General features: G+C 41.4%; 1 protein-coding gene across 6 annotated transcripts in view; it reads right to left on the bottom strand.

Moving 5' to 3' along the window:
- OSBPL5 (oxysterol binding protein like 5) overlaps positions 1-26,166 on the bottom strand; it is a 136,001-nt gene that overhangs the window by 104,000 nt on the left and 5,835 nt on the right. The window contains exon 1 of one of the 6 annotated variants that reach the window (XM_061999493.1): positions 22,466-22,547. The exons of 2 other annotated variants lie outside the window; for them this stretch is intronic. The gene's annotated coding sequence lies outside the window, so the exon portion shown is untranslated. Of the gene's footprint in view, positions 1-1,812; positions 1,832-12,722; positions 12,808-21,506; positions 21,526-22,465; positions 22,548-26,166 lie in introns of those variants that run through there. 3 more of the 6 variants (XM_061999495.1, XM_061999492.1, XM_061999496.1) reach the window with 3 other exon arrangements.

Genomic DNA, 26,166 nt, shown 5'->3' with positions numbered 1-26,166 from the left:
TCCTGTTCTTCAGATAAGTAGGATCAATCACCTGCAAAAGGACACTGTGAGCGCAAGAAGTTTACATAGGCTGAGGAGGAGAGTGAATCAGGAAACTTAAGTTTTGTTATTAAACAGAACACCAGATGTGGAAACTTCACCCTGGGTTTCCCTACTCAATAACAGCTTTAAATTTGATTGTCTTACAGCTGGGCAGGCGAAGCTGTTCAGTGGCTACTGCAACATATAGACTATGCTAATAATGTCCCCTGTATCAAAGTAAAGGAAGCCCTTCACTGAAGCTTATACGTAACACTGTATTCATTTTTACCTTCAATTTAGATCTCTTCCTCACATCTCTGAACACAGAGCTAGGACGTACACAGACATCCAAGCTGAAATTTTTCCATATGTTGCATTAGGGAATCAGTTGATGTTCACTCTGCAGTTGCTACCTGCAAGATGAGCAAACGGCACAACAGGAACAGCAGCTGTTGCAGAATTATTGTTCATCTCCTGGTTTATCCCATTTCCACTATGAGGAAATCACGGCTTTGCCCAATGTAATTTGAAAGCTGTGGTAGACACTTGCCATAAATGCTGGTTACATTTCCCCAGCTTCATTGGCAGACTCCTTGCTGGTCTATAAGCAGAAAGCTCATTAAACATGACTTACAGGTCTAACAGTTAACATACAGGACAAGGGGGAAAGTCCGCATTAGCTCAGTCCCGAATATGGCTGCACTTAATTGCTGCTTTGTGAAGAATAGTAGAGAATTGCTGATCATTATTACCAATTTGCTGAGACACTTCAAACATCAATCTCCTTCCACAGAAAGCGTTTGCTGAAATTATCACCATTTATGCTGCCTGATGAGCTTTTGCTTCTCTTCACCGTTTGGAACTAGGCCACCCCATTAATAGATTCCTAGACAGGCTTAAGCAGGAAGGCATTAGTGTGGTCCTACTAGTAATAACACTATTGTGGCATAAGTACGAATGAGCCTGCTGAAATGCAATCACAGAAGCATCTATAAGCTTCCTGTGCAATGGGGTTGTACAAAAAAGAATTCCAGCCACAGAAATTAAAATCGGGACTGGCTTGTTATCTTAATGAATGGATGATGTCTTACAGAGTAGTTCTAATTTTAATGAACTGAGGATAGAAGCACCAGCAAAGTAGGTATCTGACCCTAAAATAGAAAAAAAGATGGTTCTCTGGTCCCTGCTGAATTAAGCTGGGGGAGAAGCTAATGGCATAAAGATGACACATTCTGATTCACATTTATGCAATCTAATTCCAGGTAGCCCTACAAAGAAGTACCCTCAAGAGATGTCTGGAGACCAGTTTAGAGGAAGGACACTAGGTCTCTCTTCTTTCACCTGACCTACCCCAAATCCCCCCTTCAAGCATGGCAGTTGCTGATAAAGACAAACCAGCCACACTCCCAGGTCCTTATCATAACTGCATCCTAAACAGCAATCATTTCAGCACAGGAAAAAGCAGCACAGAGCAACCCTAAAAAGAAGGGTGAGCTTCTTCATATAGGGCAGTTCAAGAGTTATTTCTGCCATTTATCACTGCACTAAAATGCATCAGAGTCCTAAAAGCATCCTTAGCTCCTTCCTCTGTCCCACTCACTGACGTTAAGTCCACAAGCAGGAACATCATGATAGAAAACAAGATATGAAGTCACAGGAGGTGACTTCAGGAGGAGGTAATGGTCTGGGTGGCTTTTCTCTCAAATCCTGACTAACCACCCTTCAGCACTACTATCTCGTTCCCATGGCAGTAGCTCATTTTATAGCAGTTAAATTCCAACCAAGACTTACATGCAATGTTGGAAATAATCTTCCTCCCACAGGTCCACAGCATATGAGGCAATATTCAAAGCTTTTTTAATTATTTTCTGGCTAAATTTAGGCATTCAAGAAACTACGTGAAGAACTGTCACAAGACCTGGACCAAGTTGATACATAGACGTATCCAGAGCTACAGGAGTATTTTGGAAGGTGGCTGCAGCATGCAGTTGGCAGCTGTGACACAGGGTGCTATTCATCTGGCACAGCCCTTACCCAACCCAGTAGGCTGTAAGGCTCAAACCCCTCCAACAAAAAAAAGTGAAGGAGGCTTGAATACTAAAAGTAACCCATGATAGCACAATACCTTTTGTCAGCTTTTGCTTACTCAAATATTAGCTACTTAAAAATCTAAGAAGAAAGAAATACAGCAACCAGACACACCTACAAGCAGATTCCTAGAGTTACACATCTACCATTGCTGCACTACCAAAGAACACAGGCAAAGTTTGCAAGATATCTTTCAAAAAGCACTTGTTCTCGACTGTGGAGAGTTCTGAATTCCCTTACAGTTTATATGCTAAACTTGAAGACCTAAAGGATTTCAAGTAGTTAACTGTCAGCCAATTTTAAAATAAAGTAATTAACACACATACAAGAGGACATTTGTCTTGCAGTTAATTATATGCCACATTAAGTTTCTCACCAGCCTGTTCATTTTCAGCCCCTTCCCCCTTGCTTCTCAACTGTAGCCAAACAAGTCAGAAATAGCATTCTGATTCTTAAAAAGCCCCAGCTCCTATCTCTAATCACTCTACAATTTAAAGCAGTCTACGAGCCACATAACACAGGCCTCCTGGCTACAATCCTTACAATAGTATAAACTCATCCAGTTTGCATTAAGGAAATTACCATTGGCTCCACCCTTTTATGCCATCTTCTGCTCAGGAAACATCTTTCCCTGCCAAGCTGGAATAAAACTCACTGCATCAGCATGTCACTAGGAATATGAAGTAGACATGCATCAGGAGATCAGTACATAAGGTAAGCAAAGCCTGGCTGGAATGAGATGACTCAGAACCTTGAGAATTAAAAGTAACTCCAGTCTCACATCAAGCCTGGCTGGAGGCTTCTGCTCCCAACTTCTCCTTGGGACTGCTGTCACCTAGGGCCATTACCATGGCAAATAATGAAGGCATAAAAGACGAAAAGCTAAATGCCCAAAACAGTTGAGTCCAGGGATGCTGTGCAGTCTGACGCACAGCCAATAAGCCTCTCTTATTAGCTATTCTGAACAGCTACCCTAAAAAAGGCCTTCTGTAGACCTTCTGTTCTGTTTAAAGGCAGAGACACCTAAATTTGGATCTGTCTGCTAAGCTTGGCACGTCTCTGAGACTAGGCTCACCATGAGCAGCAACAACAGAAAGCCAACTGTGGGAGCCAGGAGAAGAACAGAAGTGCAGGCTGCACAGTTCCAAGGTAGAAGAGACGTTTGCCTCCTTGCTGGCAGAGGAAATACATTCTTGTTCCAAAAAAAAAAAGGAACAAACAAAACAAACCTGACCCTGACAGCTTTAGGCACCCTCCTATTGATGGTGATTACATAAAAGTTGATTTTTTTTCAAGGACACCACCAGACTTCAGTGGACAAATCCTACTGGTAGAGGCAGGCTTGCTGAGAAGGCATTTAAGATGAAGATGATAACATTTAAAGCTTCCACTCCTACAGGAGGGGAAATTCCCAGACTTTATGCTTGCTGGGACACATTCAGCTTTCACTTAGTGGTACTCTGAAAACATCTCAAACTCACTGGTAGTGTTGTTCTCGCACACCGAACGTGATCAGCACTCTTGAGTCCCCTCAGCTTCTCCACAACTCCCTGGAAGTGTGAGGGCACCAAGGACTAGAAGAAAATATTAACCTCCTTCAATCTGCTGGCAGTGCTCCACTTAGAGCAGCTCAGCATGTAGTTTGCCGTGTTGACAATGTCAGCTGATCCTTAACGTTGTGCCTGCAGTGACTCTAGGGTCCTTCTTGGTCAGGCTGCACCTCACCCAGCCAGTTCCCAGCCTGACTAATGCTATCCTACAGTTCAACGTACGAAAAATAGTCAGATTTATTAAAACCTATATCCATTTAATCCCTTTAAGTTTGGTGATGCTGCCTCTTGTAACAACTGTAGCAGATTTAAACCAAGTAGAAGTAGCGTGAGCTGTGCCAACTGCTTTGCAGAAGTGGTTAGACAACACGGAAGCTTCGCAAGATGTGGCACACGGCAAGTACTTACTAGAGGTTTGGGCGAGGTTTTAATTCAAAGGAGTATACATTTGGCTAAAGTTTGTCATGCAAACTTCTTACCTGGAATTTACTAATTTCTGTTTAAAGAAACATCTTGTACCCACTGACTGAGGTTGGCTGTAGTCCTACAAATAGAAGCAAAACCAATTCTGCGCTGAAGCAGCACTGCAAGTATTTTTGGCAGAGGCAACAAAAGCACTTTGACAATCACTATTTTGTTGGGAAAACAACATTTTCTAGTCATTATAATTGTTTTTGCAGGCATAAAACTTTGCCATTTAAAAACACGACAGCTGCTGAGCATCTACCATTGTTTATTACACTGCATGTGAATGCTTTCCTTTTATGTTGCCTTGTCCCTTGATATCATAAGGTAAGCCCATACATTCCTAGGACAGCAAATACTCATCTCAAATAAACTAGGTTTGTGTAATATCTGTCACAATGGAGTTTTGATCCCAGATCAAAAGCTCTGGATATTACCATACAAATAAACAATAACCTTCAAACAGGGTAACAACAGAAGGCTAGAGAAGCAGGTCCTAGTAAATAGTTGCAGCAGGCAATTGCTTGGCAGAAAAACAAGCACACAAAAATGAAAAATAAACTCAAAAAGATTAGACTGGAATTGTAAACTTCCTCTTGAGTATTCTATTAGCACTAACAAAAGACTCAAAACTCTCTGAATAGTCTCTTTGTAAATCACGATTCCTAGTATCATCTTCTAATAGCTGATTAAGTCCTTTAGCCCAGCAAGCCATGGCAGACCACTATCTGATCTCTGCTCACACAGCTATTCAGACTGCTCTCTTGGATAAGTAGGCTGCCTCACCAGATAAAATAGAATAAATCACAGAAAATAACTGAGCACCACATTCCCTGTCACTTGGCTTCTCAGTTATACTTGTATAAAAACATATAGAACAGCAAAATATTTTCATAGGTAAGAGGCATTTAACCATCACAGAACAAGTGAAGTAGAAGGCCAGAAAACAACCACCCAGACAACTTTACCACAGAACAGCATTGCTAAGTCAGCAGGTCAGACTTCCCCCAAACAGCAACAAGGAAAATGTTGATTTTTTACAGTGTTGCTGAACTACAACACTTGCTCCTACATTTATGCATTAATCCAATCATTACGCACTATCTCCAAGTAACAGAGTCAAGTTATAAAATGCATTAGTAAGTTTCAGATATTTGCCCTAAATTGGGTGATACTCAAGGCCCCCTGACTTCAGCAGAGCTTCTGCTTTCAATTCAGTGAGAAGACATGAGTGGTTTAGTAAGGCTATGGAGTTGGCTATGGAGTTGTGGACTCCTCTTTGGCCAACATAAACAAGACAGAGGCAGTGAGCTGCCAATCCAGACATATCTCTACCTGAATCATTTTGTAAACTTCATTGTGCCTGTTGGGACAAAAGCATCTGACATTGTCTCCTTCATCTGTAGTAGGAGTTCTGCTACTGATTTTCAGGGGAGAAATCTCAGCATCTCAGTTCACATACCCAGAAGTTCACCTAAAACAGTTAAATCTACTCGAGTTTACCTGAAGCCAGCTACCTTAGCTAAACCCTCTGGTAACAATCCTGAAGCCTATACGCAGAAAAGGTCCCCTCTGTGTTCATTAAGGACAACACTGATATAGTATCGAGTGAAAGTTAATCCTTTACTAAGATACTTCACCCAAGAAGAGGCGGATCTTAAGCCAGGCAACTTCACTTCCTCGCTCCTTCGTTCTCACTGAGGAGGTACCACATGTTCTTTTTAAGTATCACACATGACGTGCTGACTTATTGGGAAACAGTGTTTCTTGGAAACCAGTCCCACCTGAGTCTCTGGCTCTCCGAGTGCCAACACTCACATTCCCACAGTCTAATGAGGAACACTTTCTGATCTCTCCTATCAACCCTCAAATCCTTCACTTTCTCTCCTAACACTTCAACATCAAGAGCACACCACAGTGCGACATTAATCTGTATGTGCTGCAAGGTTTATCAGTAGGGCTTTTTCTTGTAGCTGGTACCAAAGAAAAATTAAACAGGATCCTTCCTTCCAATTAATTCTGCTGCTGAATTGGCTAGAGGAATTGATACTGAGCAGTGCAACACTTCCCCATCACTACAGAACAGATAAACACAAACACCAGGGCTTGACTACACAACGTAGTCACATCAGCAAACACTTGTCCACATCAGAAAGCCCCCAATTTCAGGGAAATCACTTCTGCAAACACATGCACTCTAAACCACTAAGTCTACACAAGTGGCACCTCACTTTTCTCTACACAAAGACTTTCTTCTCCCATCTTGTAATGTACTGTTTACCCCAAATCTTCACGAGCTGCCAAAGTCAGCTCTGAGGAAGACACAGTGACCTGATTGCTACCCACAAATAGAAACTCAGCTTCAATTTTGACAGTTGCTGCTCCCACGAGAAAAGGAAGGATCAAACCTGATCCAATTCCATCCAGTAGCACAATAAGACACAGTAGTCTGAGCTAGCAGGCTAAGTGTTCAACGAAATGAAGAGTAGTAAGAGAGGTGTTTTGATCTGGAATCATGAACAGCTTGGAATTTGTATACTGGCTGGCACCTATCAACCATGATCGAAGGTGTACCTTAAAACTCATCATAGCAACACCATGATCCAACCACTAGCTGCCTTCTTCTGAGAAGAACAGAGAAGGAAAATAAATAAATAACCTAAGTCACTATTAAATGCATTGAAACATTTCTGCTCCTCAAAGCACATCTCATTTAACAGATCTAGTGCAGATACGACAGAGGGATGCAGAGCAGAACACAGTTCATTCAGATATTTGTCAGCTTGTGTCTGTATTTTATATTCATCTTAAGACTGGATTAAGATGCAAAGGAGAGGGGGAAATAACACAGGAGAGGCAGAGGCAGTAAAGCTACTCATGCTTCCTACTAGCTTGTAATTGTAGGGACGTCAGACCTTTCATACAGCCAATAGGCTCAGCAGCATAGCTTTCAGAATTCTGAGGTCCCCATTAATCATTTGCCCCAGAGCTCCCTGGTAGACAGCTTCATACTTTGTGACCTTAGGGTAGAATGAATTCAATTTTTATGATATATCTACATGTGGGACCTTTCCCCGTTGACACAATAGTATACCTTTTGGCAGTCAACCAACAAATCCACCACCACAACAAATTTATCTCAGCCTTGAGAAACAGACCGAGTCAGCTGAGACTTCTGGACTACCAGGCTCCTAGAGGTACTGTCCAGACACAGTATGGAGCTCAAGTACCCAGTGTGTGTGAGGAAAGGGCTGACAGCATCACTTTGTTTAAACTAAAAAATCTGCTAAAACAGCACTTTAGGATAGAAGAGCTTGGGAAACAAAGCTTAGAGGAGGCGGTCTTTATTGCCAGTGCCTGTATGGGAGCCTCAAGAGCAAGTTAGGGTTGTGTAGTGGTCTCTCTGCTCAGCACCACTCACATCATCCTGAAGGAGCTTAAAACCTAGTGCTGTCAAAAGCAGAAAAAGAGAGAGAAGCCTTTGTTCCATCGTAGTTACAGTTTGGAGATTGTGTGTTTGGAGGTGTCCAGAGAATACAGAAACGCAGACACATAACAAAAGACCTTCCTTTTATATAATGCAGATTGAGAAAAAGCAGATTTACTGTCAGCAAGTCCTAGAGATATAGAACAAAGGAGAGAGAATTAAAAAAGCTAAAGGAATCCCTACCCACACCTACCTTGGAGCTATCTGAAGGTAGATGTGCTGGCAAAATTCCAACCCTGATTTTCTATATTTTAATTCTCAAAAGTAAGCCAAGATCTCCAAGAATCCTACTAGCCAATTCAAGCACCTGAATAATACATGGAATATTTATTAGCAAGCAAGTCTGCCTGGGACACAGGTGATGTTCATATTCCAAAGCTGGCAGCAAAGATGCAAAAAATCAACACCACTTTCAACCTTTAGCTACAAAGGTATTGCTTTCTAGCACCTATTTGTACTTAAAATCAGCTTTGGGATCTGTGTTTAAAACGGTTTTGTTAGAACCAAGTCTGACCGAGTAGCAACAACAATCAGACTGCAGAAAATAGGTTTTTTCTTAATTCAGTTTGTGCCTCACAGAGGATGAGGCATTTAGCCAGGTGGAGCAAAGTCTGCAGTACATTTTCCTGGGAGCTGTGCAAGGATAAGTTAACAAGCAACAACTTAGAATACAACAGTCTTTTCCAGCCCAACAGGAACAACTTTCCACCTGCTAACTGTCAAAATTTACAAGAAATTAAAACCATTTAAAAGAAAAAAAAAAAGCACAGTAAAGAAAAAAGGATCAGAGTGTTTCCTCACAGCAACTTATTACTAGTAATACTGTTTCCTTAATACATAGTGTACTGAAGAGGAGCTCCATCATTACTGCTCAGGAGTTTGGTGACAAGCCTTGCCACTTCATTAACTGTAAACTTGGTCATGCAGATTCAGCTCCAGGATGCTCTGAGATTATCAATCAGTGTTCCTGGTTGTCCTAGTGAAATTTAAAACAACTTAACCCAACATTATCAAAATAAAGAAACTGAAGCTGCTGGTAAAAAAAAAACTTTTCAGATGACATCTGTGAGCTGCTTCTGGCCTGTATGACATTTTACACCAATAAGGACTTTATTTGCAGAGAGCTGAAGCATAAAAAGATGATTTGGGGACTACTTCAGTTGAAACTGTTCCACAAACACCTCTGCACTTCACTGCAAAGGACCTTACCCTATGTGTCCCATAAGATTAGAGACATCTTGAAGGCCTGACTGTGCAGCTTCTGTGTAAACAGAAAGGTCAATAGCCTAAAAGCAGACAAAGTGAAGCACCTGCAGAGGATGTCTCTGCAAAAGCAAGCCTTGGGACAGAATGATGAGCTCTTGTCCTCTTTTAGAGTTCATTAAAGGTTTTTGGAGTGTTGTTCAGAGATAACTCAAACACTGGCATGGTTAGATCTTTAAAACTTCCCAGTTTTAGAAAGGCATTAGCAAATAGTTCACATAGCAAGCAATTCCCTGTCCAAGGCCAAGCAGACAACATGATATAAATGCTAAGGCATTAGTGTCAACAGTGAAGCGTGACCGCACACTTGCTGCTGCTCCTCTTCCCCCAAAACAGAAGTCTAACACCCTGGTTACTATTTTCTGGTTTTGACTGATAAGGGATTTTTGCTCACAGTTTAGAACACCTTGACCCTCTCCTACAGAGCAATACATGGGCGCAGACTTTCTGGCCTTGCAGCTGAATTACGTGGGGCTTTGCAAAGGTACCAGTGATGTGAGGCAGCAGGAGAAATACCAGGACTGTTTGGGCAGGGGAAGAAATACCAAGATGGGGCTCTCAAATGTATATTCTTAAGGGTATAACTCTGAATTTCACATGTAACAGAAAATGAAAGCCTGATTTCACAGGCACAGCCTCTGACACCATGTTGTGATGCGTAAGAAAATTGTATGGTAGGAATAACTGTCAAATTCAACTCTGATGAGTCTCTGAATGAGACTCTGTAGACTTTCCAAGCTATATACATGATACAATCCACAACAACCTGCATTAATATGAAGGGAAGAGGAGGAGAATCTTCTTTTATTCTACTGAAGTTATGCTTGGATGTGGGGCTTTTACATATTCTCTATCCTCATATTCTCATATCTATTACATATATCTCTATCTTCCTAAAAATACACTCATCACGTGTCATCCTCAAAACACAAGCTGCTGGGTTTCCTTCAACTTACTGGAAAAGAGTGTTGGCATCCAAAACAGGAACTCATGACAATTCTGAGAAGGGCATTTCAAACTTGCTCAAAAAAACAACTCTGATATCCCTGTTAATGGTAGGCTATCCAGCACTGAAGGGCACACATCCACTTTCCTCTGCCACTCACACAGAATAAAAAGGGAAGAAGCATTTATATTCATACCTTAAACAAACAAAAGTGGAGGGTGGAGATAGTTGGGTTTATGTGACTCCTTGCACAGAAGCAACTTGTGCACGTGAAGCTAACCCATGGCAATAGAAGAATGGGACAAAACAAAAAACCTAAATTCTCATCAACCCACCCTTTCTTAAATGAAACTAATTGATACAGGAAAGATTCTAAATCTAAAAGAACTATGAAAAAAAGCATATTTAGAGACTAAGTTTACAAATGAATGTCTGCTCTTCACATACTTTGCTGCCAAGATAGTTTTTAGTATCCTGTGCTTCCTCTATGCTACTTGTTAGTAATAACTACACTGAAACAAGCACAAGAGTACCATTTCCTGTAAATTTAGGTGTTAGCTACATGAAAAAGCACAAATACTGAACACAAATTCTGAGAAGGTTAAAAGCCCCGGTGCTCAGAAGACCCATGAGAACAAAACTGAACTCTGACATTTGTGGGTCAGAACTCAACAACATCAGTGACCACATCAAAAATATACCCCGCTCTGTTGGGGCCAAATTAAGAGCAATGTGATAACCCACCACACTTCATCTCTATTAATCTCCCACCACACTTGTGAAAGGTCCTCAGACAACCTGTCTCCTCCAGGCTCCCACATAGCACATGGGACAGCCAATGACTTTAACACTGGGCTGATTTCTCCAGGACTACTGATGGGCTGATGTCTTTCACAAACACAAAGATCCAAACTCATGAACTGCAATTACCAAGGCTGCAGATGAATCCAGATTAGGGAATAAAGTTACAGGACAGGTTTTATTCTGGGCTATCTCTTCTGGTTATCATAAGCACAACTTAGTTTCATCTGAAGATAATCCAGTTTGTATACTCCAGGACTGCTCTACAACATAAAATAAAGCACAGAAGTGGAGATTACTCCACAAGTGGTTATTGCATCTGCAAAGCACAATCCTTATCTGAACAAAAATGCTATTGGAAACACTCTAAACCCCCTCCCACTGCCCCATGCACAGCACAGCCCTCAACCTCAAAACCAGAAAAGACCTTAAGTATGTACTACACTTCCATAAGAGCTGTAATTCTAGTCGTACAAGCATGGTTGTAAAAATAGAGACTTGGTTTTACTTTCCTTTCTGAGACTTACAACTCACACATGGACCACATCTTACCTAATCAAGGCTCAGAAAACCACCACAGCTGAGAGCTTGGAAGGGGATCACAGCTCTCTCTTGTTAATGCTGCATACTGCGTTTTCACACAGGATGTACACTCTCGTGACTCGCACAAGCAAGCCTGAGAGAAAGAGCTCACTCTCAAAGTCCAGTCATTGAAAACACAAATGCAAAAACCTGGACCATGACTCAAGCCACTAAAAAGGGAAATACAGGTTTTGGGCTTCATAACTGCTCGGTAGTGGCTCTCCTAGACCCTAGATATACACCACTGTAGCTGGCAGACAGGCGAGAGCATCCTGACCAGGAGCCTCAAGAGCTGCCTCTCAGTTGGCTGCCTCCACCACAAACGTGCCTGCATGTCTCTGGTCAGCAAGCAACCGGGAAGAAGTCTTTCTTCCTATCTGAGCTTCTCAGCATGAACTGCTCAGACTTTTCCAATCATACTGTATGACATAAAGCAAAAAAGAAAAAAGAAGAAAAATCCATGTATCACGCATGGAAAAAGAAGACAAAAGCCTATTTTGGGTGACAAAGGCCTGACATTTCAAAGTGATGGATCTGTGGTCTTTGTAAGGAGTCAGCCTTGCAATTTGCAGCCCACATTACAGTGCTCTGAAGCTATTTACACTGATTTGCCAATGCTGGTATTGTGTTTGCATGCTTGGCACTTCTGCACTATTCCAGGATTTCCCCCAGCGCTGACAGGACACATTCTTCACCATGCTAAGAAGGGGGTGACCCACAGCCTCAGGCTTGGGACAAATGCAGATAATTGCTTTTGAGGAGCTGGTGGGGAACAGCTCGACCCTGCTCTGTCACCCAGCAGACCACAGCAACTATGCTGGCTCAATGCAGTTGCACACTGCCTGGTATTTATAAGGAATTTGACATTTATGTTCTGATTCAGTAAAGCATAGGGCTCAATCTGTTCATGAACCAGCTTTACCTTATGTGCATTGCCCTTCTGCCCAGTTGGCTTTGGTGCATGCCACCCAGCACTGGTGTTAGTCATGGTATGAGTGCCTGTGTTCAGCAGCAAAGGGAGTCTTGAGCCTCATCCCCAAAACTGCCCAGGCTCATCTCCTCCCAGGGACACACAGACTTCTCAGAGCAACCGCAGCTTTTCTGTTAACAAACAGTTTAAAAAACCCTGAACAACCAAATCTCAAAACCTTAACAACGATCCCATCTTCTAAAATATAACTTTAACAGATTGTATTCCCCTTGGATCTATTCTGTATTTATGCAATCACAGGGTGTGTCTGTACTCACAGCTCCCCAGCACTGGCAGAGCCCTGCGCAAGCTGACATTCTGGAAAACCCTGGTTTCAATTATATGTGAGCAGTGGGGTATTTCCACTTGAGAAACTCTTCTGTCTGACAACAGTATTTTACCCTTGACCAAATACAGCCCCAGATTTTCCAGTGCATTTGGTACATACTAATTAGGCTTACAGAACCTCAGTGACAAAAGGGAGTATCATCCTGAACATGCAAGGAAAAAATAGAGCCCAAGACTGAGACACAAATAAAAATTACTTACAGATAGGTTAGAAAATAATCAAGTGGTAGTGACTTTCCCTGGATGGATCAGCAATAAGGAGTTGCTGGGAGTCGTTTCCCATAATGAATTATCTTGGAAGGAGTAATTTATCAGGCTGTTCAGAGAAGAGTGGAGGAGAAGAGGCCAGCAGGCAGAGCACTCACACTGAAAGGCAGGTGACCCTGAGGCTGGCGGAGACACCCGCTGGTGGGGCTGCCTGCAACACAGCAATCCTGTTTCACAAAGGAATTCAAGGTCTCAATGTTTGCTTGCACACTGCACTAGAAGTACTGATGGTGCTGAACTCCAGTAACATTTCATATTTGAAGAACGAACCTACCCAACCTGTTATTTGCGATGAACAAGCCCTTCATGCTCTGAGGCAACTACCTTTAAGGCCATTGATTCCCTTCTATACACACACTTTCCATGAGATGTAGGTGTAAGCTATAGGATGGCATTTTATATACTGAGGTCTCATTTCTTCAAGCATACCAGTGTATATGGATAATGAAGACAATGATATTCCACATCCAAGACCTTACATGCTCATCTGCACAGGCAAGTGAACATGCAGCAACCTCTGAAAATAGTACCATTTATGTTAAAGAAAAAAACAATACACAGAAAGGATTGTGTTGATACTCTGCTATGGATATTAAAATACACAGTACTAGTACAGACTAAAGTGGGTGTGATTTCATATCAGCAAGGCCAACATAATGAGAAAAAGGGGCATCTCCTTGGTTAGCATCACAGACCACACATCCCACAAACTGCAGTCTACCATGGAATTTATAGCATTATTTTACACAAAGTAAAATGAAATATCATTTTCTGGATAGCCTATACATCTACCAATAGAGGGGTAGGAGGAGATATGGACATGGACAGACACATATAACTCAAATATGAAGTGAATTGAAAATGATTTCACAGATACTGAACAAAATGTCTACAAGATGGTGTCTGGTTAGAGAGATGGAGAGGAAAATGACCTTGTACTACACAACAGAGCAAGACATATGGATGAATCAGATATCCCAAATTACCAGCTACTTGGAGAACTATATTGCAAATATAGTTCAGCCTCCAGCGTATCAAGTGCTGACTTAATCCTATCTATAAAATGAGAGAACAAAGACAAAATAGACAGTCACCTTTCTGAACTTGACCATTATCCACCTGGTAAAAAAGTAGCAGTGTAGTGAGCAGGAGCTCCAGATGGTATGACTCAGTATAGCTCTTTTGTCACCATGGATGGCAAAGGATAATGTATTTTTACAGTAGTTGCTCTCCCACAAATCAAGAGCACAAATTGCTTGATCTCCTCTGGCAGCCTGTATGCGTATGCATGCACGTGGGCATACCCACACCAAGACTAGTTTCACAAGTCCACTGTGTTACACTCCTGCCTTGCTGAACACTTCACATAAGGGGGTCTTAGCTGTACTCTGCTGTGGTCCTTTTCTGGGCATCCAGGGGAGAAAATTGTCTAGATGAGAGAATTGGGAAAACTCTGCTTCAGTTTATGCAATAAAGTTGTTTTCCTCTAAGGAGCTTTAATCTGCAAGACTGTAACTTACTCTCCAAATAGAGCTCAAATTCCTGACCTTGGCACAGCATCATAGGACTTGTTTTCACTCACACAGATTAACTGTCACTGAACAACTCATCCAAGGTAATTGTCACAACCACTCCTCTTCTTCAAAGCTAGCACTTCCTCGGCTAGTTTCCCTTTTTCCTCCAATAAGTATGTAATGTACAATAGCAAGTACATAACGTATAACAGTGTCTGTAATTACCACCACATAAATTGGCAAGACTGTTATCCTGAATAAAGTCTGCCAATTACATTAAGTGAAGGAAAGCACAGCACAGCACTGTATAAGACACACCTGCGAGCACACTGCTGCAAGGGCCAGACACAGCTCTGCACATGGCCCCATCCCCCTCCTGCCAACGGACATGCTGCAGCCCAGGACCACTGAACTACAACTAAGTGTGCTGGCACTGACCACTTCCTAGGGACAAACTTGTACCTGTGCTCTTATCTGCATGTATCCACACAGTTTACATGCCAACAGGGCAGCCTATCACCCATCCATAGTATTACCTTGGAGTGAAGTTCAAAATATTTTGTTCTCTTTCTGAGCAAATGATTACTTTTAGTTTCTACTATATATAAACTTGAAAGGTTTCCGGAGTGTAAAAAAAGATACTAAAGAGAAGCTGGCACTATTTTATGTTTTAACTAGGGCTGCTATGGTTTGCCATTTCACAATCAATTTCACAGCTTTGCTTTTTTTTTTTTTTTCCTTTTTAAACCTCAAGGGACTGCTTTGAAAAAAAAAAAAGTTGGTTTGTTAGTAAAATCTGAAAAAAATCCAATCTTATTCTGTTTGGGGAGAAAAGTTTGTGAGTGTGTGCAGAACTTCAGCTAGAACTTTAAAAATTCATCAGTAAAAAGGTCTCCTTAAGCCCCCTTCTTTAAGTTTCTATTTTTAAACTGAGCTGCACCATTTCTAACAAATTTAGGATCTCTGAGACTGACAACATTTTTCTGGATATTTAGTATTATCCCTGACAAATATATGTGCAAAGTACTTTTTGAAAAGCATTGTCCCAGCTATTTTGATTATATCTGCATATTAGAGCTTTAACTTTTAACATCTAGTTGCATGCAATCTGTCTCTCCAGCCTTGAATTGGTCTCTGGCTCATTTCTATTTGGAAGAAAAGCAAGCAGCTCTGAAATAGGGCTGTTTTGTCCACTCTATCAGCAATTTTCAAAGGGCTGTAATTCAATGACTCACCTAACTGCACAGACACAGGCTTTCCCCTCTGCCTCCAGCTGTGTACTCCCTCTTCTTGCCTTACATCTAGCAATCATGTGGCTTCCAAGGACATCCCTTGGTTCTGTGACAGAAAGGGGGTGGGCCAGCTTTCCCTCAGATCAGCTGGTTTAGACATTGGATTTTATATGTGGGACAGGGTGGGCTTTCAGAAGCAGGTGTGCAGAGGAGCCCAACTACCTTGGCTTATGAGAAACACCAAATCACCACAGAAGATTTAAGAAACTACTGCCCACACTCTTTCAAGGGTTTTACACAGCTCAGGAAGCTTCCCCTGGTAAATCGCAACCCAGATAAATTACAAAGAAAGTAGATGACAGAAAAGACTTAAACGCTGCTATTGTAAAGCACTTTCTTAATTTTGAGCACACCTCTGAAGCAAGTAGAAGCAATTAAAACAGCAGCCTTTGTAATTATAGCACTGGAGCCTGTCTCCACCCTCACAGCTGGCTGTAACTGTTCTCACTTCTGGAGAACTCTTCAGCAGCCACATTCATTCACATTGAGGCTCAAGCTCTCCATGCAGCTTGTCACTGTCCTCCATCACCGCCTCCATGAGACCTGTTTGAGTAGCATCTTGCGCTGATCAAGGACTTTGGGACAGTACTGCAATATCAAATCTCAACAGTAGCATAACATACCAAACATCTTGTTTCAGATGAACTGAGTCATCTGTAAGTGGAAGGGAAGGAGCTGAGAGAAATGTTAGTCACCATACAATGAAATCTTCCCTGACTTCAAACACAGAAGACAAAATGGTAACACGGCCTGACCAGGGCCTGCAAACATTTAGGTGCCAATCTGGTTTCCCTACAGTGATTTCTGTTCCTACACCAGCTGTTCAAATCTCCGCTGGGCAACTTGACTGTGAATTTTATGGAGTGAATGGGCCATTTCAACCACTGTATATTATCGGCTTCCTACAAATATTCCTCTCTGTGTGGGGGAGGAATGCTCATCCATCAAACACCTTGGTGCCTTCTTTGCTTGCCACATGCTGCAATTATTTGCTTTGGCACAGCAGATTTCTGGACAACGAGGAGGCATACTGTTATTTTCCCCAGTGATAGCATCAAAAATGGAAAGCATATAAATTACAGCAGTCTTGGGGCTGCCTTCATTTATCTTGCAAGGGTTGTGATTTTTGGGTGGCTGTGTCTAGTGCTATTTCTTTTGGGAAAAAAAAGGCATCGTATGGCTGCTCCTAGCTTTCCTTTCCCCAAGAAGAGACAGTGCTGAATACATGCTCAACCAGGTCTCCTCAGTGTGCAAATAAAGCTCCATGGAAGAAAATCTTTTCAGCACAAGGTACCTGAGATCTGCACACCCTGGGAGGCAATAGGGGAAGGTTCTCATCCCTGATTTTACCCACATTTTGCATCATTTTACACTTCTAGAGCAGCAGCTGTCTTGCACACTGGAAACATCTAGTAAACGGCATCTCCTGCTTGCACTTTATAAACATTGCTTCACACAGTCAATGAAACATGCATGGCTCAGAGAAGACAGGACCAAAATGAAACCCCAAATGTGTACAAAGATAATGCCTTTACACATTCAAGCCATAAGTACAACCCATGGGCTTTATTTACTTCTTGTACCCATTGTTTGTTTTGTGGTGTTTAGATCACAGCCTAAATCAATGTATAGAGTCAAAAAATCCATCCAAGGCCATGGAGAGACTGGAAATAATTTATCACTTCCTTTGAAAGTATTTAGAGCACCTCTCCTGGGAAGGACTGAACCAAAGGAAGGAAAATAACATCTGTGTCTACCCAAGTGGGGTGTCTGAGACAGCAGGAAGATGGCTGTGGAAATAAAGCAAAGGCTCTGGACTACTGCAAGTCTAATTAAACCTTGTTTTAACTGAGGCTGCAATTTTTTAATTTGGATTTTATTACTAGTAATAAGGAGAGCTGTTGAAGTATTCCTTATGTTTCCTTAACATGATTTTATCCAGCAGTCCCTAGAATGTAGTCAATGTCAACTGGTATCTTTTCCTTGGTACAGATATCTACACTGGCAGCTTCTAGCACTGACACAACACATCAACTCACACAAAGGAAAAATCACCATTGGCTATAAATATCTGAATGAAAACAAAAAAAAGTGTTTCAAATGCCATGGTATTACCCTGCCTTCCTTTCCTTGGCTTTCTTTTCTGTGACCATTGACATAGTCTTTGTTATACACATAACTGTTTGGTTTTAAATAGAAGAATAGTTTTTAAATAGAAGTGGGAAACACTTCCTTAAATTACATTTATAAAAAACCCACATAACCTGATATATGTTTTTGTTAACAATTCATCCAAAGTCTATCAGGACCCAGTAAAAATATCAAGAAAAGGCCCAGTAGATAACTGTGAATAAAAACTGTGGCAGGCCATGACGTACTTTTTCCCCCACTTTCCAGAAGCTGCTTATTAGCCCAATCTTAAACTGGGGTGGAGACAAGCCACAAATTCCCAGGATGAGATAACACGGGTATCTGACTAACAAGAAATGTAATATCAATCAGACAGACTTGTAAGAAAGATACCACTGTTGGGTATACACAGGCGCCAGCATTACACAATGTGTTTGCTCCAGAGCATCCTGCCTACTTGCTCCCTTCCTGTTCAGCTCAGACCTTCCTGAAGTTAAGGTCATTTCTCTTATTCAAAGTTTCCACCTTTATCTCTCAGCCTGTGTAAAGACAGCATTGGTAAATAAAGAATTTAGAAGTAGAAATTATTATTTTGTGAGATGTACTCCAGAAAGCAGGAGAACCAGCACACAAACCCAAACAGAGCAACACCAGATGCTTTCACAAGGGAAACCTGCATTTTTTCTTACAGAAGATATCTTAGAGAAGGAAGAATGACCTCCAGACTTCAGTCATCCTAAAAAAAAAAAAGATATTTTAAAAGTAAAGCTTTTAAAATTTTAAAATCTTTGTCCATTGCATGCTAAATGTAAGCCCTAGGGGTTTTCTAAGTCCATTTAGGTACCCTGCACACACAGAATGGTCGAGGTTGGAAGGGACCTCTAGAGACGATCCAGTCTAACCCCCTGCTGAAGCAGGTTCACCATGATCAGGTCACACAGGAATGCATCCAGGTAGGTTTGAAAACCTCCAGAGAAGGAGATTCCACAACTCCCCTGGGCAGCCTGTGCCAGGGCACCCTCATCCTCACTGTAAAGAAGTTTCATGTTCAAGTGGAATTTCTTGTGTTCCAGCTTGTGCCCATTACCCTTTGTCCCTTACCCCTTGTGCAATCTTCCTCAAACAAAGGAAGGTCTTCCTTTCTTAAGACTTTGTCTACCAGGGACTGGAATTCGAGGTTCAGTCTTAGCAGTAAGAACTGAAGCAAAGAAGGCATTCAGTAGCCTTGCTTTCTCTTTATTCTCCGTCACTAAGGTAGCCTCCTCATTTAGCAGTGGGCTCACATTCTCCTTTTGCTGCTGATGAAGCCCTTCCTGTCTTCCTTTACATGCCTTTCCAGATTTAATTTGAAGAGGGTTTTAACCTTTCTGGTTTCATCCCTGCATACTTTGACGATGTTCCTGTACTCGTCTGAAGCGACCAGGCCCTTTTTCCACATTCCATAACTTCCTTCTTCTATTTGACACTGTGTTACTCAGCACAAGCACAACAAGCTTTAAAAACATTTAAATATAAAAGGCTAGATAAGCAGGCATGAATGTGACTCTTCATATGCCTTGGGATAGCAGGAAGCTGGGAATGCTCCTTCAGCACTCACACAGCCAGGGGCTCACTCCAGCACATTCCAGCATTGTATAATGCAGCAGCCTTTGCCAGGACCAATATATGGAGAGTCCCAACACATATAATACTCTGTAAAATCTGAAACCCACCGAGCTCCCCAAGAGTGCTTTGGCTGAAATAATTCAACTGGCAAAATGGCACTTTCAGAAATAAATTGATTTCCAGGGGACCTGGCTTGTTTCCAATGCCAATTAATAGTAGTATTGAATTCTTGGGCAGCTAAATATGCAGCTTCTGTCCACTGGACTTTCATGTAATGACATTGTAAAACGCTAAAAAACCCTGACTCACTTAGCCAGAGACTACACACACCATTTCCTCCAATACAGATCTTTCAACACTCCCTTTTTGGAAAATATTTACATTCAAGTTCATTTTGAGGGTGGTTTGGCAGTAAGAACTGCAGCACACAATTCCTCTGTCCATCATAGCTGTATAATGGTTAGAATTCAGCTTTCTAGGCATACATTCTTAGATATCTACAGAGATTCTTTAAGGAGGGTCAGCAGCAAATGCCCCACTACAAGAGATGCCAGCACTCCCCTGCAAGAAGCTTTTGTTCATTTCCTTTAACAAAAATACACCAGCTGCACTGCTTCTTTGTGCAAAATAACAAGCTCTCCTAATTCACAGTTCTAATACTCATCAACCTGACACAAGTGCCTGCTGCCTCCACAAACACTAACCCAGTGAGGAGGCAGTATCTTTCCCTTCAAGCTCCCACACAGCCACCCAAACTCCTGATTATGGATGATATTACAGCATCTCCAACTCAACTGCTGGCCACCATAACGTTATATTTAAGTTACAGCCTTGCCTATAACAGTATGACTTCTGTATCAATAGGGGCCATTTGGAGTTACAAGAAAACAGCACTGCAGTTTCACACTGAGGCATCTCAGACACAAATAAATAGAAAAATTTAGAGGAAAAGAAAAAGGGGATGCAATCTTGTGAACCTAGAGCAGAAAGATGATTCTAACAGCTTTTTATATCACCTTAATGTCTTATTTTCCAAGTATCAACTTCTGATTATTTCTTTTCACTACTGTATTCAGTGCTCAAGGCACGTTTTTCTTGCATTTTCCCTATGCCCAGCTTCACGAAAGGAAAAATCACTGAAATAGAGGCCAGTAGCATATAAAGGATGCTTGTGAAAGGTACTCTAACTTTTTATTTTTATACATTTGTACCAGCTGGTAATTCATCTTTTACAAAGCTGTGGATGGCTGAAATTTTGTTGGAAGGAAACCATGTTCTGTCTAATAATAAGAACAATCAAATGCCAAGATTTGTAGGAAGTAAATTTTTTCCTTGACCTTTTTATTACTGGCAAAATGTCACCAGACTATTATGCAGAGCGCACAATCTATGATAAATAACCTTGTTGTCACATACCAGACCCAAATGCCCCCTCCTCTCTGTCCAGACGTGTACCTTAGCTTTCAAAAACAGCTCCGATTTATAAAGAATTATAGATAACCAACACAGTCTGAATGCCAAGTGCAATACCATGGCTGAACAGGGCTTGCTCAATTCCTGGAAGTACAAACAAGCTGGGAGAAGGGACAAAAAAACAAAAGCCAGAATGCAGTCAGTATGTGGCAGCTGCAAGATCACTGCTGGCATAACGTGCAATCTTTACCTGAAATACAGCGTCGTGAAAAATTGGAAAGGACCCAGCAAAAAACCACAATACTGGCTCCAGGTCTTAAATCAACTGCAATGAGAGATTTAAGGTGTTCAGCCTGCTTAACTAATCAAAGACACTTAAAGCACCACCTGATCACAGACTGCAATTACATAGAGGGAAAAGATGTCAGAAAGCTGGGAAAGTGAAACTAGGAAATAAAACAGATTAGAGAGAAGGTACATATCTTTTATTGTACAGATAATTACCCTTTGCACACATTGCTGAAGAGCACAAAAGAATAACCAAAAATTAAAATGCATTGTGTGCCTAAGATACACACTGTAATTCAACCACAAGCTACTAGATGCAAGGTAAGAATCCCAAGCCAAAATCCCAGGCTTGCAGACACACAGTTGAATGAGATCAATAAGTCTGATATCTCTGGCTTTAAAATCTAGGATGCAAAGAAAAGCTGAGTTGTCTAAAAAGCAAACTGCAACCTTCCTATCTCAGCCCACTTACTCACCACCAGTTAAGCACCTTACAAGTTCACCATGCCAAGTGCTGCAGTCTCTCCAGGCTGACCAAGTACTGTACTTTGCTGTGCTGTGAGCAAAGCAGATCAGGGCAGCCTGTGATATGCAGCTTGTGTTGCTCTGTACACTTTTCTAGCCCCTAAACATTTATTCACCACTTAATTCCTCTAAGGTCCATTTCCAAATCAGCCTGTAGAAAAAATTGATTTACCAACTTCAGTAACATAAACCTTTTTATTTTTTCATATGCTGTTTCATGTTCTGGTACTCAAAATGGTACAGATATTTACAGTACTGAGACTCTCATCTGCAGCTCATCTAAGACAGATTCACTGAGCCAACAGCTTAGAGCACAGCAGGATCTCCCATTAAAAGCACTACGGCATAATTCAAGGCTTCCTATGGGCACCGTCTATGTGCACAGCCCAGCTCATTTTCAAAATATTATTAAGAGCTACAGTATTTAACTCACCATTTAATTTTGCTGTTAAATGAAAGCAAAGAGCATAACAAAAAAGTGATATTTAAAAAAATTTAAAATAGATAAGCCCAAAGATTTCCCACTAGCTTTGTCTGTTGAGTAAACAAGCATGCCATGGCTGGAACAGGGCAGACACACAAGACCAAACAACACAGAGAAGAGATCAGACCCTCTCCCTACCTCATAAGTGTCTTGGAGGCCAGTCAAATAGGCGAATAAATTTACTTTCCGATCATTACGTTTCCAGTGCAGACAGAGGCACAGGGGTGCAAGCAGTCTCCATACAGCTACACAAGGCCTGTGATGGAAACAGGAACTAACAACTGAATCCAAAGCCAAATGCCTTAACCACAAAATTATCCTACTTTCACTGCCTCAACCTGCCTGAATCCAGAAGTACCAAATTACTAGAGAAGGAAGGAGGGAGGGAAGAAAACAGAACATTTATTGGGCTTATTTCTGACCCACCTAGAAGCAGACACTGCTGACATTGGTGTAAGTCTTCCATATTGCAGTCCAAGGAATTTGGAACAAGAGTATGAACTTTTCATACTCAAAATACTCAGCTTTCCGCAGCTCAAGTGAAGCTGACACATATCCTCTCTTAAATCAAGTAAAAAGCCCTATATTGCTTAATGCTTTTTAGAGAAGGGACTGGAATGCTCAAGAGATTAAATAATTCACGCACTGCCTTTTCCCAGGGGTTCACATCCAGCCCAGATCACAAGTGTCAAGTACAATCATGTCCACTCTTGATAAACTTTGAGAGGTAAGAGTGTAAGAGGCCAGAGTACAATTCCCAGAAGACAAATGCTCATACGGGACAAGTCCCTGTGGGTCAGATTGGCAGCAGTCCTAGCAGGACGGCAAGAGAAGGCAATGGAGGGAGTATTGCAAAGAAGTAGTGTCCTGGACTCTAGTGTACAGAGGTGAACAAGTGAAACACGCTTTGGTTTCCTCTTGATAATTCCAACTTCTGAAGACTCAGTGAAATCCTGTCCCATATAAATCACTTTTATCCACATGGAGAGACAGGGTGTGCTTACACCAGTTCCATGTTAAAAGCATAAAGATGCCGTACTCATTTGCACGAAACATAGCAAAATAAAGAGCTGATGGGTTTTTACATAGGATACACACCACAGCACACCCTGTAAGTTGCTCAGGAAGTCAAAGAAGGGAGCCAGAAGAGAGCGACCCTCCACAGCAGCTGCCTGCAGCCCTGCTGGAAAAGAGCAGCAGAGGCAGATGCTGGTGGGTGGTGCAGGAGCTGCTGTGCACCCACTCAACCAGCCCAGCCAGCCCGGGGACCTGAGCTGTTGCAACTTGCTCCAAGCAGAAAACAACAGCAAAATGCACCTTTCTCTGCAACATGGGCAAAGCACAGGGAAAACAGAGCAATCCAGTGCCCTCAGAGCTGACTCGCACTATAATATTTTCCGTGCAGTGCCCCTGCTTATGTAGCTCCAGGCCTGGCCTGAAGGTGCAATCTGCCTCTTCACTCTACTTCCACAGACATTTTCATTTGGAGTGCCTGCTGTTTCCTTTCAAAAACCACTGTGTCCCTGAGGTACAAAGGGCAGAAAGCTCTTCAAGCAAAATCTGGGAGTCAGCAATAGAGATGGGAAAATAAATTATTAAGGACCACATCGATACAGATTTTCTTTCTGTCTAGAGCAAAACTTGAATCTCTTCCCCTGTCGTGGCTATGGTAATAATGCACAACTATTCATTATTCTCATCTTAACTAGAAAAGCCTCTTTCAATTCGGCACTTAATATAATTATGTAAGTTGTGTCTAGAAAAAAAACCTCTTATTTTCTTCCAAACTATTATCTTAGCTCTATGAAACTATCAGTTAAAAGTTAATCTAGCTATTAAATAAGAAGGGGTTTGTATCTATTCAGTGAGCAGAAAAGTGAGATGTTCAACTGAAAATTGTTCAAATTTTATTTCCAAATTTAACATCCCATCTCCCAGGGAGAACAGGAAAATCTCATTAAAGACAGCATCATGTTCCTTTCTCATTGCAGAAACGGTACTTGAGCACCAATTCTCGGTTCACTTTCATTCACTTCCAAAAAAGTTTCCTTTTTTCTTCATATGAGGAAAAAAACCTGTATTTTACAAAATAAGGCAAACGATTGCCTTTGTGTGCTTTCAGCAAAAGTTCTCTCTAGCTAGCAATGTATTGTTAATATGATTTGTGAGAGACATACGGGATGAAAAGCATTTGTCTGCTGTGTGTTAATAGGAAAACACAGAGACTTCAAAAGGGTCAGGACGTCAAACACAACACATGAGATCAAACCACAGAGGCCGGGGAAAAAAAAATCAGGTAAGAAGTCATGTGCATTTACATGCCATCTAATAAATATACGGTGATAAGCGGTAAAAGCTTAGAAGATCCAGTTCTGCAAACATTGATTCACACAGTCCCGTCCCTATTTAGAGCAAAGTGATTTTGTTTGTGGGGAAACATGTAGACATGGATTTCAGGTCTATTCACATCTGTACCATAGAAGGGTGTAAAATCCTAAACAAAGATCTCTCCTAGAAACTTAGTCTGTTTAAAGCAATTAATTTCTACATTGCTACTCAACAGAAAAAAAAGACAAAGCATCTACAAGAGGTATCCAAGAGAGGCTTTTGGTAAATGGTTATTCTAGGTTCTCATAAACAAATCAAAGGCTGGCTTGGTAATACATGAACTGGTATTAGAAGCATTATTTTTAACACATTGTAAGCATATCAGCTATCAGGAATAAAATATTAAGCAGGAAAGATCTTTATTATATTGCTGCTCAACAATTGATAGAACATTAGCAATAATTAGCAGCCAGAAGGAGAACTGCTCACTGCTAACTGTGCATCTTGTGGATAACAGCAAGGCTCACATTAACACAAAGATGTCAGTTGATGACAGCTTTATAGCATAGAACAGCATATTGTGCATTTCTGGGAAAAGGAATCTTTAACACTGTGGGGATTACTGTAGTTCAATTGCTTCTGAGTCACAGTCATTTGTTGCTCAATGTTTCTCACTGGTCCCTACCTATCTTTTATTCCCCCATGAGGATGCACCTGTTTGGAGACAAGAATATAACTGACACTGCTACACCCACTCTCATAGCTAATTTAGAGGAGTTATTTAGTATCTTGCTTACACAATGGGATTATTTTTATTCATATTACAGAACAGCCCCACAGATGCCAAGGCTACATTGCACTAGACATTGTGTGAAATTATGATAGACCTTGACACTGAAAAAACCATGTAATCCAAGCAGAGAAAAGAGCAGAGGAAAAAGGTCTGGGAAACTGATATTAACACATCTTGGCTATATACTTTCTTGGGATACTCAGGAACAGGAGACTCTACACCACACTTCAGATACGCTCATGGCTAGGAGATCCTCGCAGCTTCTCAGTACACCTCACTCTCTTGGAAAAGAATGCTTTCAGCACCTACGCTGAGGGTTTCCACAAGCCATAACTTGAATACTAGCTTGGATAAAATTAGGTTAAGATGCCTGACAGTCTGCTTACACAGCCTCCAGCTCTGTCCACAACTAGAGCTCCTCAAGCTTTCGCAGTGCGCAGATGAATGAATAAATGAGTGTGGGTACACCAATGTGCCTCCCACAACCTGGACTCCAGAGAGAAACTCGGGTGATAACAGCAGTTTCATTACAGTCAACAAAGCCTGGATAGATCAGTCAAAAAAATATGGGGCCTGGTGTGCATCCACTGAATCTGAATTAAAACAAGCAAACAAAAAAAAAAATCCACTTGCATTCATTCTTATCAGATTACATCTTCTCTTCAACAAGGAATGTCACAAAGGCAGATAAGGAGGTTGGGCCAAAATAACAGATAATAAAATGGAAAGAAGAAAATCTATTTTGAATCAAATTTAAAAAAACCACAAAGACTGTGTATTTCATGCCCAACAAACCTGTGTCCTGCACTAGATTGACACTAACACAAAGCTCCATGGAAGACAGCTTAAATTACTCTCTTGCCTACTAGTGCTGTAATTTGAATGGCAGGTTCACTGTTCATGGAAAGTCTTTGTAATCCAAGTATGGATTTACAACTATATCTGAAAAAAAATGTAATTGCTCAGACCTGAACTGTCTTTGACCTACATCTGAAAGAAAAGGTCA

This window comes from Colius striatus, chromosome 7 (assembly GCF_028858725.1).
Source record: "Colius striatus isolate bColStr4 chromosome 7, bColStr4.1.hap1, whole genome shotgun sequence".
NCBI lineage: Eukaryota > Metazoa > Chordata > Aves > Coliiformes > Coliidae > Colius > Colius striatus.
The sequence above is the reverse complement of the archived record's forward strand: the minus strand, read 5'-3'. Positions and strand labels throughout refer to the sequence as shown.